The 15,580-nt window shown below is 28.6% G+C and overlaps 1 long non-coding RNA gene across 1 annotated transcript; it reads left to right on the top strand.

Moving 5' to 3' along the window:
* The first annotated feature begins 248 nt into the window (after positions 1 to 248).
* LOC146882431 (uncharacterized) lies at positions 249 to 6,554 on the top strand. Its single transcript, XR_014984961.1, has 3 exons — positions 249 to 339; positions 413 to 1,019; positions 5,041 to 6,554. It is a non-coding gene; the product is annotated as an uncharacterized LOC146882431 (long non-coding RNA).
* The last annotated feature ends 9,026 nt before the right edge of the window (positions 6,555 to 15,580 follow it).

Raw genomic sequence — 15,580 nt, forward strand, 5'->3', positions numbered from 1 at the left:
AATAAGATAAAACCTGTGCAAAGTTTGCAGTAAATAGATTTATGTATAGTTTGAATATTTTATTTTAAAAAAATAATGAGGTAAACTTATCCAAAAGGCATTGAGTTTGGTTGATGAGGCGCGAATTTCCCTAAATAACAAATGATGGAAAATTGCAAAGAGATGAAGAGTGTGGGAGACACTCAAGCAAGGCGCGTGTGGGATGGAGATGATGGTTTATTAGTACCTAACGGCTAGCATGCGGAATCCTCTTACACTCAATGACTCTCGTACGCACAAACACACCAACATCACTCTCTGTCTCTTTGTCTCTCCGATTCTCTGTCTTGGTCTCAAATGGTATCACACTCTTTCCCTCTTCTTTCCTCTCTCACTCACCTCACCACTAACGTTTTCTTGTTCCGTTTCACAGAACACAAGAACAATCCCTTAAGGTGGCACCTTCTCTTTCCTTACTCTTTCAATCGACAAATTTATCCACGGCGGTTCCTCCGTCGGTCGCCGCCTCTCCGGCGTGCCCTACGCGTTGGCGACCTCCATTCTGGCGCGTCTCCGACAGCCTCCTAATTGATGCATTCTGAGTTCAAGAGCCTTAACTGCGTCCGCGTCCGCGTCCGCAAAGACTCCTCCACCGGTAAATCCCTCTGTTATGGTTAGGTCAACTTTGTTTGTCCTCCTGTGCGTTTCGTCTCCATTCATGTTTTCTTCGTTTAGGTTTGACGCAATTGTGCTCTATTTTCTTTTCTTGAAATCTTGATCTTCGTATATTTCTAACTTAATTAATTTCTTGTTATGACATTATATATAAACACGTTGCTTGAATGAAAGAGAACGATAAAGGTGTGTTGATCCAGATCTTTGAGATCGTGTTACTGAAATGGTGTTTGTAATAGCAATTCGTGCAATCAAAACTAAGATCATACGTTGTTGAATGGGAAAATTATGAGAGTGATGTGGTCACGTCGCGATACTGATACGAGGAAGTAATCGTTAGGCACAGTGAAAGTGGCGGAGAAGAGGTGAGAGGGAGGAATGTCGATTCTTTGTTTACTTTTAATAATATTATATATATTAGAATTTTACAATGCCATATAGATTTTTTATTTCCTTAACCAATTACTGTTTAAATCAATTTATTTTTGTTATATTTAGTGATTTTTTTTTATTTCGTAAAAAAACAATTATTATTTGCACTGATGTAACTGTTATTTTATTTTTTATTTTCATTTTCCTGTACGAAATTTTTCGTAGTTTAATTTTTATTTTATTTTATTTGTTTAGAAAATATTCAATTAATGTTTGAACTAGTATATAATTACTATATTTTTTCTTCATGACTTTGCACCCCTGCTATATCTTTTCAACAGCCATCTATTCCGTAATGAGTAAAAGCTTTGTTTTGGAACCCAAGAATTCTTCATGACTTTTTAGAATGCATCAAGATCTTTTAGCATGAAGGAACTAAATTGCACATTTGTTTTACTTGGAAAACTGGTCTTGTCTCGATGAAAGCTGCAATGACTAGAATACATATGTCTTTCACAGGTTTCTAACAATGATAAGCAGTGTAGGCAAAACAGGAAAATAGTCAGTCTGGTACTTCTTTGCAATTCAGCAGGTTTGCCCTTTCTTTTTGTTTGTTTTGAGCTTCCTTTTTATGTTTACTTTCCTGTAGTAAATTTCATTTCAGGGAACATACTCAAAACAAATACAGTGGTGTTAGTGCCACTTATTTTTAGAAATTGAACTTGAGACCGGATTAGTAAAATAATTTTTGTTTGTTTAGTTTTTAATATAAAACAATTGAAAATAGTTGGATTTCATTCCAATACAAGTCAATCCTTTCTTTACATGTGTTGAATGTTCTCATTTCTCAAGTTTCTATCTTTTGAAGAGAACCATCAACATAAGTATATAACCAGTGGACGCCAGTGTGAATTGGAAAAAGGATTTGGTAGAGGGTCCCATGGGCCAGAAATGCTGCACAGCTTGCTTGCTGGGGCTGCTCCTGTGCAGCAAAAAGAGATACTCGGAGAGCATCTTTACATGCTTGTTCATGAACTAAAGGCATAACAATCTACTATTCTATTTTTCTTTTTGTTGTTGAAGGTTAAGTTTTTCAATTCTTATCGTGTGCTTACTGTGATATCTTTGAACAGCCTAGCATAGCAGCAAAAATAACAGGTATGCTTTGGAGATGGAAAATTGAGAACTGTTGGTTCTCCTGGAATCATCGAATGCTCTTTCAGCTAAGGTGGAAGAAGTTGTGCAAGTGCTTAAGAACACTAAGACCAAAGTATATGGACAGAACATACTTCGTTCAAATTACCTTTCAGCTCAAGTTGCAGTAAGCTAAACACTTTAACCTGATATTTGAGACATGAATTTTGACATCAATGATTACCTTTGTGTTTCTTCTACAATATATTTCCTCACAAAAAAACAAAATTACGTCTTCTAGGCTGAAGTTTGACAAAATTTGGAAGTGACGATGAGAATCATTGATAAGTTTGTTTTTCGGTTTTGATTACATGGATTAACTTCGATGAATCTTAGTTAATAATTTTCGTTTCCTATTCATATGCTATTTACACATACATGTAGAATATATTCCGCACATGTAACCAATTTTTGGTAGCCCTGCACTCTACCACTTACCCAATTTGTCTTGGACCTTGAACATTTCTATCGTGATCCTCTCTTGTAATAATTAGATATTTACCATGATCAACTCCCTTGTGACATCCATACCCATAACCCTACCAAAACCCTAACCTCTAAATCCTTACCATAACCCTAACCCTTAAACCCTAACAATAAACTCCAAACACTAAATCCTAACACTAACCCTATCCCAAACCCAAATCTCTAACCACAAACCCTAACATAACCCCAACCTAACCTAACAATAACCACCCTAACCATAAACCTAAACTCTAACCCTAAACATAACAGTAATAGTAAACCATAAACCTAACCCTAGCCATAAACCTAACCTTAAACTAAAGCCTAACTTTTCTATAATTTTGTGACCGATTTCATTAATTAGAGTTATAATTTGATTCTAGATATATTAGGATTATATTAGATTTCTGCAGGTTTATTAAGAAGTAGTAACGAAAGATTATTATTGTCTCTGTATAAATCCCTTGCTTTTGTTTTTTTAACTCTTCTACTGTTCCTTTCTCTATATTGATAATCTTCTTCTGTTGCAATAGTTTGTGTAATTAATTATTCATTGATTAGATTATTTTTTCAATTATTTTCATTCTGCACTTTTTTGACAAACTTAACCGATTCTTTTGTGTGTTTCCTTTTACCACTTTTCTCTTTTATTAACATGTCCTTACTCATTTTAGTGTACAAACGTTGCATTTTTCAGTTGTTTTGATTTAATTTCGTTTTTGTTGGTTTGACAACAAGTAATAGCAAATTATTGTTACTGCTTTTGTACCCACACTTTAATTTTGTTTTTCTAACTCTTATACTTTTATGCATTGATAATTTTGATCTATTGTAGTTTGTAATTAATTTTCATTGATTAGATTAATGTTGTAGTTATTTTCATTTCGCACTATCTTGTGTTTTGTAATCAAATTTGAAATTTAGTTTTTACAAACATAACTAGTTATGCTACATGTTTACTTATACTAACATCTCCTCACTTACTCTAGTGTAGCAATGTTGCATTTTTCATCTATTTTGGTTGAATTTTATTTCTGTAAATTCGTTAACAAGCAAATGTGAAAGATTGTTATTGCTTTCGTTTTTCTAATTTTTATACGGTTCTTTTCTCTACATTGATAATATTTCATTCTGTTGTAATAGTTTGTGTAACTAAATTTTCATTGATTACATTATTATTCTATTTATTTTCGTTTTGCATTATATCATGTCATTTAATTGGATTTTAACTTCAGTTTTTACAAACTTAACTGGTTTTTCCATTCAGTTGCAATAGTTTGTATAATTAATTATTCATTGCTTACATTATTGTTCCATTTATTTTAATTCTGCATTATTTTTACAAATTTAACCAACTTTTCTATGCGTTTTTTTCTGCTAATTTTATCTTATATTAACATCTTACTTACACCAAAGTACTAATGTTGAATTATCATTTGTTTTGGCTTAACTATGTTTCTGGAGGTTTGTTAAGAAGTAATTGTCATACATTATCGTTGCCTCTCTACAATGGTTGTGGTTTTGTTTTTCTAACTCTTCTATTTTATTTTTCTCTACATTTATTATTTTTCTCTGTTTTGTGAGTACTTTATTTTCATTAATCAGATTATTGTTCAAGTTATTTTCATTTTGAATTATTTTTGTGTTATTTAATCGGATTTTAACTTTAGTTTATACAAATTGCTATGCGTTTCCTTTTACTACTTTTCTCTTTTATTAACAACTCCTTACTCACCCTAGTGAACTAACATTGCATTTTTTATCTACTTTGGCTTAATTCCATTTTAGCATGTTTGTCGAGAAGCAATAGTAAAAGATTGTTATTGCTTTTTATAAGACTACTTTCATTTTATTTTTTCTAACTCTTGTACTTTTCTTTTCTCTGGTTTGATAATTTTTTTTCTGTTACGATAGTTTGTATAATTAATTTTCATTGATTACATCATTGTTCTATTCATTTTCCTTCAACACTATTTTGTTTCATTCAATTATATTTTAACTTTAGTTTTTTGAAGTGTGTACTTCTACTAATTTTCTCTTCCAAAGTGTGTTAACAAGAAGTGGTGAAAGATTACTATTGTCTCTGTACATATGTCTTGCTTTTTTTTTTCTAAGTCTTCTACTGTTCTTTTCTCTACATTCATAATTTCATTTTGTTGCAACAATTTGTGTAATCAATTATTTTATGATGACATTATTGTTCCAGTTATTTTTATTAGGTACTGTTTTACAAACTTAACTAATTTTTCCATATGTTTCCTTCCGCTAATTTTCTCTTCTATTGACATCTCCTAATTTACACCAAAGTACTAACATTACATTTTAATCTTTTTTGGCTTAATTATGTTTATGCAGGTTTGCTAAGAAGTAGTTGTCACACATTATTGGTGTCTCTCTACAAATGTTGTGGTTTTGTTTTTCTAACTCTTTTATTTATTCTTCTCTACTTTTCGTTAAATTATGTCTTTGGTTCCCATTTTCGTTCAAAAATATTGATTTGGTCCTTCTATTTTTGTAAGTCTCAGTTCGATCCCTAATATCAAAAATTTGTATCAATCATGCCCTTGCTATTAAATTAGGTTAGTAAAGGAACAATGAATAGGCATGATTTTATCTCATTAAACAATGAACAGACAAATAAATTACTAATGTGCATTATTGTTTTTTGATAATTAACGTATATTAGAAATTACTTTCTGCTTTGGCTCTCAACTTATCAAACATCTTCATTGCCTCATAAATCTTCCTAGCTTTGCACAACTGATTAACAATAATCCCAATGGTCACAACACTAGGCTTTATCCGCCATCAGTTTATTCATTCACTGAGTGTGCCTCTCCCTTCCCAACCCAACTAACAGTGCTTTATAGGACGCAACTTTAACCGCAATTGCACTACCCAATCTACAAAACCTGCCACGCCACACCATTGTTTCAGTGCCGGCACATCTTTGTTATCATTTGGGTTAGCTTAAACACATTAAGGAAAACCCCATGCTCACACATCATGGTAACCAACCCCTCAATTTCTTTATCAACAAAGCTTCTTCGATGGCGCTCCTTCTTCCCTAGTACTCCAAAAACAACTTCAACCGTGAAATCATCATGAGGAATCAAAATCCTTTTCAAGCATTTAGTCAAGCACGAGGAGCGCATCATCTATGCAACCCTATTTAAACAGCCCCTTAGGTAATTCATTGCAAAGTCCAAAGCTTTTGGAAGAAGAGTCGAGGTCCATGAACAAGAAGCAAATCGTCCACCATGGGAGATCGAGACCACAATATCTACTCACCTCAACCTTCAACTGCAACGAAATCGTGATTCCATCTAACACGTTCGCAGAGATGATGATATTCACCGAATACCTAAATATTTTATTATTCATTAATCCCATTTCCCTTCAAAAAGAAAATCTCAATTTTGCAAAATGCTAATGTCTATTCCACCTTCTTAGAAAAATCCTAATTTGCAGTATATGTTAATTATTAAAAAAGAATAATCGACATCAGTAATTTGATTTGCCTAATCACTGTTTAATTAGACAAATCCATACCTATTCACTGTCCTCTTAGTCGTTTAACCCAATTTTACAGAAAGGGAATGATTGATATCATTTCTTGAAAATATGGACCTAATTGAGGCTTATAAAATAGAAGGACCAAATCCATTATTTTGAACGAAAATCGGGACCATAGACATATTTTAATCTAATTATTTTGATATGTTATATGGAGTAGTTCATTTTCATTAATTAGATTATTGTTCTAGTTATTTTCATTCTGCTCAATTTTGTGTCATTTAATCAAATTTTAAATTTAATTTTTACTAACATATCCTTTTTTCTTATGTGTTCTATTTTATTAATATCTTCTTACCCACTCTAGTGTACTAAATTTTATTTTCATCTGTTATTGTTTAATTCCATTTCTACAAGTTTGTCTACAAGTAGTAGTGAAAGATTGTTACTACTTTTGTATGAACATTTCAATTTCATTTTTCTAACGCTCATACATTTCTTTTCTCAACATTGATAATTATGTTATGTTACAATATTTTGTGTATTTAACATTTCATTTATTACATTATTGTTCTATTTATTTTCATTCAATTAGATTTCAACTTTAGTTTTTAGAAATTTAACTAGTTTTTCTATGGGATTCCTTCTACTAATCTTCTCTGTTATTCACATGTCCTTACTTCAATGTACTAATATTTCATTTTCATATGTGTTGTTTTAAAATGGTTTGTGCGGGTTTGTCAACAGGAGGTTTTCACATATTATTCATGCCTCTCTATAGACGTTTTGGTTTTGTTTTTCTATCTCATATATTCTACCGTTATGTCTATTTTGATAATTGTTTCCTATTGTAGTATGTGTTTAATTTTCATTGTTTAGATTTTGGTTTTGGTAATTTTCTTTTTGCATTATGTTTGTTTATTTAATCAGATTTGAAGTTTAAATATTACAAACACAACCAGTTGTGCTATGTCTTCTCTTTTATTAATATCTTTTTACCCACTCTAGTGTACAAACATTTGATTTTCATCTGTTTTTATTTATTTCCATTTCTACAGGATTTTCAAGAAGTCGTAGTGAAAGATATTTACTACTTTTGAATCCACATTTCAATATCGTTTTTCTACCTCTTATACATTTCTTTTCACTACATTGATAATTATGTTATGTTACATTAGTTTGTGTAATTAATTTTCCATTGTTTCATTCAATTGGATTTCAAATTATGTTTTTTGAAACTTAACTAGTTTTTCTATGTGTTTCCTTCTACTAATCTTATTTGTTATTCACATCTCCTTACTTCAGTGTAGTAAGATTTCATTTTCATATGTTTTGTTTTAATACTGTTTGTGCAGGTTTGTCAACATGAAGTTGTCACACATTATTCATGCCTCTCTATAGATGTTTTGGTTTTATTTTTCTATCTCTTATATTCTATCGTTATGCCTATTTTGATAATTTTTTTCTATTATAGTGTGTGTTTAATTTTTTCATTGATTAGATTTTGGTTTTGGTAATTTTCATTTTGCATTATGTTTGTTTATTTAATCAGATTTGAAGTTTAATTATTACAAACATAACCAGTTGTGCTATGCCTTCTCGTTTATTATTATCTTCTTACCCACTCTAGTGTTCTGACATTTGATTTTCATCTGTTTTTGTTTAATTCCATTTCAGCAACTTTGTCAACAAGTAGTAGTGAAAGATTGTTACTACTTGGTATCAACATTTCAATAACATTTTTCTAATTGTTATACATTTCTTTTCTCTACATTGGTAATTATGTTATGTTATATTAGTTTGTGTAATTAATTTTTCATTGATTATATTATTGTTCTATTTACTTTCATTATGCACTATTTTGTTTCATTCAATTAGATTTCAAATTATGTTTTTAGAAATTTAACTAGTTTTTCTATGTGTTTCCTTCTATTAATCTTCTTTGGTATTCACTTCTCCTTACTTCAGTATACTAACATTTCATTTTCATATGTTTTGTTTTAATACTGTTTGTGCAGGTTTGTCGACAGGAAGTTGTCAAACATTATTCATGTCTCTCTATATTTGTTTTGGTTTTGTTTTTCTATCTCATATATTCTACCGTCATGTCTATTTTGATAATTTTTTTCTATTATAGTGTGTGTTTAATTTTTACTGATTAGATTTTGGTTTGGGTAATTTTCATTTTGCATTACGTTTGTTTATTTAATAAGATTTGAAGTTTAATTTTTACAAACATAACCAGTTTGCTATGTGTTCTCTTTTATTATTATCTTCCTACCGATCTAGTGTACTAACATTTGATTTTCATCTGTTTTTGTTTATTTCCATTTCTACAGGTTTGTCAAGAAGTAGTAGTGAAAGATATTTACTACTTCTGAATCCACTTTTCAATATCGTTTTTCTAACTCTAATACATTTTTTTTCACTACATTGATAATTATGTTATGTTACATTAGTTTGTGTAATTAATTTTCCATTGATTACATTATTGTTCTATTTAATTTCATTATGCACTATTTTGTTTTATTCAATTAGATTTCAAATTATGTTTTTAGAAACTTAACTAGTTTTTCTGTGTTTCCTTCTACTAATCTTCTTTGGTATTTACATCTCGTTACTTCAGTGTACTAATATTTCATTTTCATATGTTTTGTTTTAATACTGTTTGTGCAGGTTTGTCGACAGGAAGTTGTCACACATTATTCATGCCTCTCTATAGATTTTTTGGTTTTGTTTTTCTATCTCTTATATTCTACCGTTATGTCTATTTTGATAATTTTTTTCTATTATTGTGTGTGTTCAATTTTCATTGATTAGATTTTGGTTTTGGTAATTTTCATTTTACATTATGTTTGTTTATTTAATGAGATTTGAAGTTTAATTTTTACAAACATAACCAGTTTGCTATGTGTACTCTTTTATTATTATCTTCTTACCAGTCTAGTGTACTAACATTTGATTTTCATCTGTTTTTGTTTATTTCAATTTCTGCAGGTTTGTCAAGAAGTAGTAGTGAAAGATATTTACTACTTTTCAATCCACATTTCAATATCGTTTTTCTAACTCTTATACATTGGTTTTCTCTACACTGGTAATTATGTTATGTTACATTAGTTTGTGTAATTAATTTTCCATTGATTACATTATTGTTCTATTTGCTTTCATTATGCACTATTTTGTTTCATTCAATTAGATTTCAAATTATGTGTTTAGAAACTTAACTAGTTATTCTATTTGTTTCCTTTTACTAATCTTCTTTGTTATTCACATCTCCTCACTTCAGTGTACCAATATTTCATTTTCATATGTTTTGTTTTAATACTGTTTGTACATGTTTGTCAACAGGAAGTTGTCACACATTATTCATGCCTCTCTATAGATGTTTTGGTTTTGTTTTTCTCTCTCTTATATTCTACCGTTATGTCTATTTTGATAATTTTTTTCTATTATAGTGTGTGTTTAATTTTCAATGATTAGATTTTGGTTTTGGTAATTTTCTTTTTGCATTATGTTTGTTTATTTAATCAGATTTGAAGTTTAAATATTACAAACATAACCAATTGTGCTATGTCTTCTCTTTTGTTAATATCTTTTTACCCACTCTAGTGTACAAACATTTGATTTTCATCTGTTTTTGTTTATTTCCATTTCTACAGGTTTTTCAAGAAGTAGTAGTGAAAGATATTTACTACTTTTGAATCCACATTTCAATATCGTTTTTCTACCTCTAATACATTTCTTTTCACTACATTGATAATTATGTTATGTTACATTAGTTTGTGTAATTAGTTTTCCATTGTTTCATTCAATTGGATTTCAAATTATGTTTTTTGAAACTTAACTAGTTTTTCTATGTGTTTCCTTCTACTAATCTTATTTGTTATTCACATCTCCTTACTTCAGTGTACTAATATTTCATTTTAATATGTTTTGTTTTAATACTGTTTGTGCAGGTTTGTCAACATGAAGTTGTCACACATTATTCATGCCTCTCCATACATGTTTTGGTTTTGTTTTTCTATCTCTTATATTCTATCGTTATGCCTATTTTGATAATTTATTTCTATTACAGTGTGTGTTTAATTTTCATTGATTAGATTTTGGTTTTGGTAATTTTCATTTTGCATTATGTTTGTTTATTTAATCAGATTTGAAGTTTAATTATTACAAACATAACCAGTTGTGCTATGTCTTCTCGTTTATTATTATCTTCTTACCCACTCTAGTGTTCTGACATTTGATTTTTATCTATTTTTGTTTAATTCCATTTCAGCAGCTTTGTCAACAAGTAGTAGTGAAAGATTGTTACTACTTTGGTATCAACATTTCAATAACATTTTTGTAATTGTTATACACTTCTTTTCTCTACATTGGTAATTATGTTATGTTATATTAGTTTGTGTAATTAATTTTGCATTGATTATATTATTGTTCTATTTACTTTCTTTATGCACTATTTTGTTTCATTCAATTAGATTTCAAATTATGTTATTAGAAACTTAACTAGTTTTTCTATGTGTTTCCTTCTACTAATCTTATTTGTTATTCACATCTCCTTACTTCAGTGTACTAATTTTTCATTTTCATATGTTTTGATTTAATACTGTTTGTGCAGGTTTGTCGACAGGAAGTTGCCACACATTATTCATGCCTCTCTATAGTTGTTTTGATTTTGTTTTTCTATCTCATATATTCTACCGTTATGTCTATTTTGATAATTTTTTTCTATTATAGTGTGTGTTTAATTTTCATTGACTAGATTTTGGTTTTGGTAATTTTAATTTTGCATTATGTTTGTTTATGTAATGAGATTTGAAGTTTAATTTTTACAAACATAACCAGTTTGCTATGTGTACTCTTTTATTATTATCTTCTTACCAGTCTACTGTACTACAATTTGATTTTCATCTGTTTTTGTTTATTTCCATTTCTACAGGTTTTCTCAAGAAGTAGTAGTGAGAGATATTTACTACTTTTGAATCCACATTTCAATATCGTTTTCTAACTCTTATACATTTCTTTTCACTACATTGATAATTCTGTTATGTTACATTAGTTTGTGTAATTAATTTTCCATTGATTACATTATTGTTCTATTTGCTTTCATTATGCACTATTTTGTTTCTTTCAATTAGATTTCAAGTTTAGTTTTTAGAAATTTAACTAGTTTTTCTATGTGTTTCCTTCTACTAATCTTCTTTGGTATTCACTTCTCCTTCTTTCAGTGTACTAATATTTCATTTTCATATGTTTTGTTTTAATACTGTTTGTGCGGGTTTGTCGACAGGAAGTTGTCACACATTATTCATGCCTCTCTATAGTTGTTTTGGTTTTGTTTTTCTATCTCATATATTCTACCGTTATGTCTATTTTGATAATTTTTTTCCATTATAGTGTTGGTTTAATATTCATTGAGTAGATTTTGGTTTTGGTAATTTTAATTTTGCATTATGTTTGTTTATGTAATGAGATTTGAAGTTTAATTTTTACAAACATAACCAGTTTGCTATGTGTACTCTTTTATTATTATCTTCTTACTCGTCTAGTGTACTAACATTTGATTTTCATCTATTTTTGTTTATTTTCATTTCTGCAGGTTTGTCAAGAAGTAGTAGTGAAAGATATTTACTACTTTTCAATCCACATTTCAATATCGTTTTTCTAACTCTTATACATTGGTTTTCTCTACAGTGGTAATTATGTTATGTTATATTAGTTTGTGTAACTAATTTTCCATTGATTATATTATTGTTCTATTTACTTTCGTTATGCACTATTTTGTTTCATTCAATTAGATTTCAACTTTAGTTTTTAGAAATTTAACTAGTTTTTCTATGTGTTTCCTTCTACTAATCTTCTTTGGTATTCACTTCTCCTTCTTTCAGTGTACTAATATTTCATTTTCATATGTTTTGTTTTAATACTGTTTGTGCAGGTTTGTCGACAGCAAGTTGTCACACATTATTCATGCCTCTCTATAGTTGTTTTGGTTTTGTTTTTCTATCTCATATATTCTACCGTTATGTCTATTTTGATAATTTTTTTCTATTATAGTGTGTGTTTAATTTTCATTGACTAGATTTTGGTTTTGGTAATTTTAATTTTGCATTATGTTTGTTTATGTAATGAGATTTGTAGTTTAATTTTTACAAACATAACCAGTTTGCTATGTGTACTCTTTTATTTTTATCTTCTTACCAGTGTACTGTACTACAATTTGATTTTCATCTGTTTTTGTTTATTTCCATTTCTACAGGTTTTCTCAAGAAGTTGTAGTGAAAGATATTTACTACTTTTGAATCCACATTTCAATATCATTTTCTAACTCTTATACATTTCTTTTCACTACATTGATAATTCTGCTATGTTACATTAGTTTGTGTAATTAATTTTCCATTGATTACATTATTGTTCTATTTGCTTTCATTATGCACTATTTTTTTTCATTCAATTAGATTTCAAGTTTAGTTTTTAGAAATTTAACTAGTTTTTCTATGTGTTTCCTTCTACTAATCTTCTTTGGTATTCACTTCTCCTTCTTTCAGTGTACTAATATTTCATTTTCATAAGTTTTGTTTTAATACTGTTTGTGCAGGTTTGTCGATAGGAAGTTGTCACACATTATTCATGCCTCTCTATAGTTGTTTTGGTTTTGTTTTTCTATCTCATATATTCTACCATTATGTCTATTTTGATAATTTTTTTCTATTATTGTGTGTGTTCAATTTTCATTGATTAGATTTTGGTTTTGGTAATTTTCATTTTGCATTATGTTTGTTTATTTAATGAGATTTGAAGTTTAATTTTTACAAACATAACCAGTTTGCTATGTGTACTCTTTTATTATTATCTTCTTACCAGTCTAGTGTACTAACATTTGATTTTCATCTGTTTTTGTTTATTTGCATTTCTGCAGGTTTGTCAAGAAGTAGTAGTGAAAGATATTTACTACTTTTCAATCCACATTTCAATATCGTTTTTCTAACTCTTATACATTGGTTTTCTCTACACTGGTAATTATGTTATGTTATATTAGTTTGTGTAACTAATTTTCCATTGATTATATTATTGTTCTATTTACTTTCATTATGCACTATTTTGTTTCATTCAATTAGATTTCAACTTTAGTTTTTAGAAATTTAACTAGTTTTTGTATGTGTTTCCTTCTACAAATCTTCTTTCGTATTCACTTCTCCTTACTTCAGTGTACTAATATTTCATTTTCATATGTTTTGTTTTAATACTGTTTGTGCAGGTTTGTCGACAGGAAGTTGTCACACATTATTCATGCCTCTATATAGTTGTTTTGGTTTTGTTTTTCTATCTCATATATTCTACCGTTATGTCTATTTTGATAATTTTTTACTATTATAGTGTGTGTCTAATTTTCATTGACTAGATTTTGGTTTTGGTAATTTAAATTTTGCGTTATGTTTGTTTATGTAATGAGATTTGAAGTTTAATTTTTACAAACATAACCAGTTTGCTATGTGTACTCTTTTATTATTATCTTCTTACCAGTCTACTGTACTAACATTTGATTTTCATCTGTTTTTGTTTATTTCCATTTCTACAGGTTTTCTCAAGAAGTAGTAGTGAAAGATATTTACTACTTTTGAATCCACATTTCAATATCGTTTTCTAACTCTTATACATTTCTTTTCACTACATTGATAATTCTGTTATGTTACATTAGTTTGTGTAATTAATTTTCCATTGATTACATTATTGTTCTATTTGCTTTCATTATGCACTATTTTGTTTCATTTAATTAGATTTCAAGTTTAGTTTTTAGAAATTTAACTAGTTTTTCTATGTGTTTCCTTCTACTAATCTTCTTTGGTATTCACTTCTCCTTCTTTCAGTGTACTAATATTTCATTTTCATATGTTTTGTTTTAATACTGTTTGTGCAGGTTTGTCGACAGGAAGTTGTCACACATTATTCATGCCTCTCTATAGTTGTTTTGGTTTTGTTTTTCTATCTCATATATTCTACCATTATGTCTATTTTGATAATTTTTTTCTATTATTGTGTGTGTTCAATTTTCATTGATTAGATTTTGGTTTTGGTAATTTTCATTTTGCATTATGTTTGTTTATTTAATGAGATTTGAAGTTTAATTTTTACAAACATAACCAGTTTGCTATGTGTACTCTTTTATTATTATCTTCTTACCAGTCTAGTGTACTAACATTTGATTTTCATCTGTTTTTGTTTATTTCCATTTCTGCAGGTTTGTCAAGAAGTAGTAGTGAAAGATATTTACTACTTTTCAATCCACATTTCAATATCGTTTTTCTAACTCTTATACATTTGTTTTCTCTACACTGGTAATTATGTTATGTTATATTAGTTTGTGTAACTAATTTTCCATTGATTATATTATTGTTCTATTTACTTTCATTATGCACTATTTTGTTTCATTCAATTAGATTTCAACTTTAGTTTTTAGAAATTTAACTAGTTTTTCTATGTGTTTCCTTTTACTAATCTTCTTTGGTATTCACTTCTCCTTACTTCAGTGTACTAATATTTCATTTTCATATGTTTTGTTTTAATACTGTTTGTGCACGTTTGTTGACAGGAAGTTGTCATACATTATTCATGCCTCTCTATAGTTGTTTTGGTTTTGTTTTTCTATCTCATATATTCTACCGTTATGTCTATTTTGATAATTTTTTTCTATTATAGTGTGTGTTTAATTTTCATTGATTAGATTTTGGTTTTGGTAATTTTAATTTTGCATTATGTTTGTTTATTTAATGAGATTTGAAGTTTAATTATTACAAACATAACCAGTTTGCTATGTGTACTCTTTTATGATTATCTTCTTACCAGTCTAGTGTACTAACATTTGATTTTCATCTGTTTTTGTTTATTTCCATTTCTAAAGGTTTGTCAAGAAGTAGTAGTGAATGATATTTACTACTTTTGAATCCACATTTCAATATCGTTTTTCTAACTCTTGTACATTTCTTTTCACTACATTGATAATTCGGTTATGTTACATTAGTTTGTGTAATTAATTTTCCATTGATTACATTATTGTTCTATTTGTTTTCATTATGCACTATTTTGTTTCATTCAATTAGATTTCAAGTTTAGTTTTTAGAAATTTAACTAGTTTTTCTATGTGTTTCCTTCTACTAATCTTCTTTGGTATTCACTTCTCCTTCTTTCAATGTACTAATATTTCATTTTCATATGTTTTGTTTTAATACTGTTTGTGCAGGTTTGTCGACAGGAAGTTGTCACACATTATTCATGTCTCTATATAGTTGTTTTGGTTTTGTTTTTCTATCTCATATATTCTACCGTTATGTCTATTTTGATAATTTTTTTCTATTATAGTGTGTGTTTAATTTTCATTGAC

Source organism: Vigna unguiculata, chromosome 10 (genome assembly GCF_037176805.1).
Source record: "Vigna unguiculata cultivar grain cowpea cultivar isolate G323 ecotype 2 chromosome 10, ASM3717680v1, whole genome shotgun sequence".
Lineage (NCBI taxonomy): Eukaryota > Viridiplantae > Streptophyta > Magnoliopsida > Fabales > Fabaceae > Vigna > Vigna unguiculata.